Source organism: Priapulus caudatus, unplaced genomic scaffold (assembly GCF_000485595.1).
Source record: "Priapulus caudatus unplaced genomic scaffold, Priapulus_caudatus-5.0.1 Scaffold13, whole genome shotgun sequence".
Lineage (NCBI taxonomy): Eukaryota > Metazoa > Priapulida > Priapulimorpha > Priapulimorphida > Priapulidae > Priapulus > Priapulus caudatus.
In genome coordinates, this window is record NW_014577074.1 from 1,389,228 (window position 1) to 1,395,488 (window position 6,261).

Sequence of the window (6,261 nt, forward strand, 5' to 3'; positions counted from 1 at the left end):
CACACACACACACACACACACACACACACACACACACACACACACACACACACACACACATATATATATATACGCACACACACACACACACACACACACACACACACATATATATATATATATATATATATCGATATAGACAGCCATTCGTGCGCTGTTTTTTTCAGTGCCGACCAGCAATTACGACGTCGAGTTGAGCAATGGCAGTATGGTGAGAGGCGGAATGACACTGCTACTGCCGATTTAAACTAAAAGCTAGAGGCATTGTGAGATCAATGGCTTCAGTCGGATCAATATATTTCGTTTTTTAACATTTTTTTTCACTATATAGTTCGGATTAGGATTGTGGTTTAGGATTAGGATCGGGATTAGGTTTACCAATTGCCATTTGATTTCGGTTTGGGGTTAGCGCTAGGGTTAGGGCCAATGGACAACGAGAAGGGGCTAAGCTTACGAATGCACATATATGCATGCATACGATAGACCACACTGTACCCTTTTTTATTACGTTCATGCTCTATATTTGCAGCGTATGCAATTACGGTGGCGCACACAAACGGAACACGAGCGCCGCGGAGAGCGGCGGTGAAGACACCCTGAGATAGTGATTGCTCGCGCGCGCGCGCAGATCCGCAGCAGATAAGCTTGCAGACGAATGATCGATGCGCCCCGCCGCGGCAGACCACGTGATTTATGCCACTAACCTGATGCGACATAACGACGGTTTCGTCACTGTACGGAGAAAAAATGGCCAGTGCCGACGATAGAACGACGTAGTCATCAAAGCCTCCGTAGAAAGACGCGACATCAGATCGTCTCGATGTGTTTGTTTTGTCGTACGCGTGCTTGTTAAGTTTGTTGTCCGAGTGAATGTAATATAGGTGCGTGCGCGTGAGACGCATGGGAAATGTGGATCAGTGTTTGCTTGGAAAATTAAATTTCCGAATTACTTCTTTCGCAACGGGTTGTCATGCAATGTGTGTGCACGTATAGATAGTGTGCAGGAATGAGAGCCTAGTTCTGATCGATGTAACTAGCCCTAATCATTTTTTCATGAGTATGTCAAGTGTAACGGACGGACATTCGATCCCTGTTAAACATCATCTTGAGCTCCCCCGGCCTGTACGCACTGTAGTTTGTCTGCCGTGTGTCGGCTTTGTAGTCCTGCCGGGTCGTAAATCTAGCAGTTCTTCGACTTTATCACAAATTGCAACGTGCCCCTTTCTTTCATTTCGGGTTTCGTCTGTAATCAGCAAAATAATCTCACGAACCAATAGTTTCACGAACCAATTTATTTGCCTCTGTGTCTTTTTCATCTCGAGCTTAGTAGACAGGCGCACACGCATGCCGTATACATACACGTATATACCCTCCCTTCCATCCCTCCCTTCCTCGCTCGCTCGCTCGCTCACTCACTCAGTCATTCACTCACTCATCCACCCACCCACTCACTCACTCACTCACTCGCTCGCTCGCTCACTCACTCGCTCGCTCGCTCACGCACGTACGCACACAATACACATATAAGCGCGCCCACACGCACACGCCCACGCACACGCATACCTACACCGCACATACACATACATACGCGCTCGCTTCACACACTTTGTTTCTTCGCGTTAGTGACAGACGGCAATTGGCCGTCAGGCGCCTGACACGCGACATCTGTCTCTAGGACACTCCGGCTACTCTCGAACACGCCACGCGAAATCCGCATTGATTTTTCGCCGGAGGAATAGCGGTGTAATAACAGTCACGCTCACTGCTCGATTGAAAATGGCCGCGATCACACGAAGACTGCGAACAACGCCGCCGACGCCGACGATGATGTTGTTGCACGCGTTCGTCTTCACGCTTACCGGTGAGAGAATCTTACGGAGAAGTGTCTGTGCGTGAGTGTGAGATGCAGGTGTCGTCGACGCTGAGGGAGCGAGGAGAGGGCGACGTGAAACTGCTGGTGTAGGAAGCCGGACGACGCCGCCGCCGTCGCCGCCGCCGTCGCCGCGAGCTTGATGGTACCGTGAACGACGCTATACGAACCCCGCAGACGTCGGCAGCGCTGTATGCCATCTCCGTCACCGGGAATCATGTTGTCTGTCCCCCGTATACATAGACTCGTATCAGGTTAGCGATGGCAAGCTATACCGTTCCGAGCCACGATGATTTTACACTCGCGTTTGCGGTTGTTATTTCAATCATTTAGGCACGGGAAATAACGGTGAGTGCGGTGGGGAGCAGGTGCATTCAGCGAGGTAAGCAGGGTGGAGGAAAAACAACAGGATAGTAAGTTGCGTCAGATGCATATTTCGCGAGAAAATAATGCGGTGAACTCCGCGGTTTGTTGCTCTATAAATGCAACATAAATGCAATATAAATGCTATCGATCTCGCCTGAGCAGTGAAAGTCACAGCGTCTAGCAGTCACCGCACCGTTGAGGGGCAGAGAGCCGATATGGTCGCAGTTAATAATAATTCGATTATTATCGTGCGGGAAACGGAGACCGCCTATGCCAATCACGCACTCTTCGTAAACATATGCATTGGTTATATTTGTGTTTCGGTAATGTGCACGTAGTCAGTATTAGGTCGCAACATGAGTTTGCCATCTTCGCAAACTCAATGAAACTCATATAGTATTTAAAAGCAATTTTTAAGCAAATAGTATATTTTTAAGCATATTTCTCATTGTTTAATCACAATTTATTAAATGTCTATAAAAACAGTGTGAGTTAGACCTAAATAAAGAGAGAGAGAGAGAGAGAGAGAGAGAGAGAGGGGGGAGAGAGGGGGATGAGAAATTTTAGGTTGAAAGAAGGCTATATAAAGGGAGAGGGCGGGGCAGAGACAGACGCAGAGAGAGAGAGAGAGAGAGAGAGAGAGAGAGAGAGAGAGAGAGAGAGAGAGAGAGAGATGGCGAGATAGAAGGAGAGCGAGGGGGAGTGTGAGGCGAGAACGGGGAGATAGGGAGAGATTAATGGGCTTAACATAGTTTGATTTAGGTCCGGCGTTCTCTTTCTGCAGCTTGCGCATGTTCAAAATCAATAGTCATGATTTCTAGCGGGATTAGATGAACTGGCGACGTCCCCTAGGTTCGTCATGCGGTCTGTACTGTATCCATTATATACTCATAGCTTGCATGCTCTTGGCTCAGAATAACGGAAGACAGTTTCAATTCATTTGCTAAATAATTTACAACGCGTGCGTTCGCTGCTGCGTACCATGGACTGAACATGTTCATATAAGATCACGACCTAGCTAAGAAAAGAACACCGCATAACAGATGTGGTTAGATTTTACATGTGGACCAGTTGCCGTGCCTATATAAACCACATAGTGGGTAGCGAGAAAAGTCGATAATAGTTGTTAGGGACTATGTGTACCAACTGTCGTTCATATATAAACATTCAGGGACGTAGGCCGAGCAAATTCCTAGGGCGGGGAAGGGCAAATTTTTTAAACTCAACTGTGTAATGATGGGGTGTTACTAGAACACGGGCGTCGAAGGAGGGTGCCGTTACGTGGCAGCACTAGTCACTTCGTACGCTTCAAAGTCCTAATCTTCCACAGAAAGATTCCACAGTCATACTTCCGTGCTAGACATGGCTTTATTTCCCTAACCCTAACCCTAATCCTAATCCTAACCCTAACCCTAACCCTGACCCTAACCCTAATCTTAACACAAGTGCAGCCACATCACGTGACCCTCCTTCGACGCCCGTGTTCTAGCAACTCCCGTAATGATGAGCGACGGCCGCAGCTCTTGATCGACGTCCATTGTGTGGTAGGGATGGGTCTGAACCAAGGCTATCACGGATAAGTGACCAGAAAATCACGTTAGGGTTATTTACGATTATTAGCTAAGCTTATTTTTTTATTTTGCTCCAAAATCTAGGGGTACAGCTGCCCCCTTGCCCCCCCCCCAGAGGCTACGACCCTGATTACATCACCTAACTGGCAGGGAAAACCGGCATAGCGCATAATTATTAGGGTGAAGGCGTGCCAATGTGCGGGTGAACAGCGCCTAGCGGATAAAGAGAATAAGACACGTCACGTGCTAGATTAAACGGATAACAGGAGTCGTTCACATACGACGAGCACTGGGAGAATGTATAACGTTTTTCGGATAGTACGTTGAAACAAATGTGACGTCACTGTCTTGTTCAGATAATTATAAAACTGCCAACGATACTAACAACAAGGGGACGTCAAATAGTGAACTTGGTCATAGCCTAGCTGCCCTTACGTTACATAACGATTTGGTTAGGCTAAGCCTGCCCCATGGGGCGTCGCATGAAACGCTGCTGATTGCTAGTTTGCCTGCGTCAACCGTTCGACCGCTGGACTTAACCAGCCATTATGTAACCTCTCGCCGCCTGGCTGCTATTGATTATGTTCTACTGTTTTACGTTCGCTTTCTAAGTTTCCCGTTTTACGGGACCGAGCTCAACAATACAGCGAGGAACGTTGACGACGTAGCTACATTAAAATGCGATTTAAAATACAACGGAAATCGATAGACGAAAGAAAATTCCAGTAACGTCTGCGGCTGCTGACGTTAATGATCTTCACCGCTGACGTCACAGCTATTGTACGGCGAGGTTGTAGAAAAGCTATATTACCCGATGATATTAATCCGCGTGGCAATGCAAACCCCGATACGTCCCGATACTCGTGAATGCAGGCCGCCGCATGAATTAGGGCAGTTGGAGAGCGTCCCAGCGTTGAGCGTCGGTTATATGTAAATGATACAGCCGCTCACGCTCCGTGACAGCTAATAACACGGCAGGGTAAAATGGAAGACATTGTAAGGGCGCATTGATTTGCATACGGACAGCCATATTAATCGCATCGTGAGCCGGATGCCCCAGTCTATAAGCGCTCCTATACACATGTACGCTTGCATTCTGATCAATATACTAGTATAATTATACGTGTCTACAATTCGCCCATTCTTATTCAAGAAAGCTGATATCAGTACAGTGCACTACATGCTAAGAGATCCTTTACCCTGCACGTAATGTATCATGGACTGGTATCAGGGGCGGATTCAGACCGTGTTTGCCGTATTGGGAAATACGGTCTAGATTTCAAAGTGCCCTTCGAAATTTTGCGCTAAAAAATACAGAAAACAATTTGATGGAATTTGGCTATATTCTTTATTTGTTTTTTTTTCATCTGATTCATTGACAGGACTTGAAGAAAATCAAAACTTTACATGGTAACAAAACTAGCTTTGATATCTGAAAAAGAAGGGAAGTGCTTGAATCATTGTGCATTAATTGCTGGTATGCAAAGCGCAGGCAAAATGCAGAAATAAAATTCCATATGGTTTTTAGCTATTGCTGCTTGACTAAAAAAGGGTGCTCATTTTTGTGCCCAGGGACCCTTGAAATTTTGAAATTTCACGGGGGAGGCCCCCCAGACCCCCCGCCATGTGCTTCCGCGCCTAACGGCGCCCACCGTGGGGTGGTGTGCCCTTTTGGGGGGACGTGCTTTTAGAATCTGAAAAAATACTGTCTAGCTTCAGCCCTGGATCCGGCCCTGGGTATTCGGCTGAGAAAAAAGGGTGTCATCGGCGCTATTTCTTTATTGATAAGCTACTGTAATATGTAATTTTTTTTTTAATAATGCTGTCTAGGAACGTTAGTGCTACGAAATTGCGATGCCTCGATCGCTACATCAAGAATGTAGAAAAACACATTTCATAAAGCAAGTATGATCTCTGCTAAAAGAATATACCGATAAACAGCTGCTGCTTATTGGTGGGAAATAATTACAATATGTTCATGTTGTAGTGAAAAAACTGTTAAAGCATTTATAACCCTACATAATGAAATTTTAATTCGTTATTAAACCAACAGTACGGTCACTTAATTACGTTCAACGCTTTAAGTCATTAGGGAACGACATAAACGAGGAAGAGTAGCTGTCTGTGTATTTTCATTCGTTCATTCACGTCAAGATTGACTGACACTGCCTGTGTCTGGTGAATATATTTTGACTATAAACTGTATAACCCATACTTTTAAAATACATCCCTATTTTGATAATATCAAATCACGGTGATGGGCGGAATATCGATTTACAAGTATAACACAATGTTTAGTGATTGTCAAATGAAGGATCGCACAAGACATTGCCACTCCGTAGACCTATGCTCTACGCAAACTCAAGATTGGAAAGCCGGACAAGATATCACATGCGTGTACCATATTATATATATATATATATATATATATATATATATATAATAGTAATATAA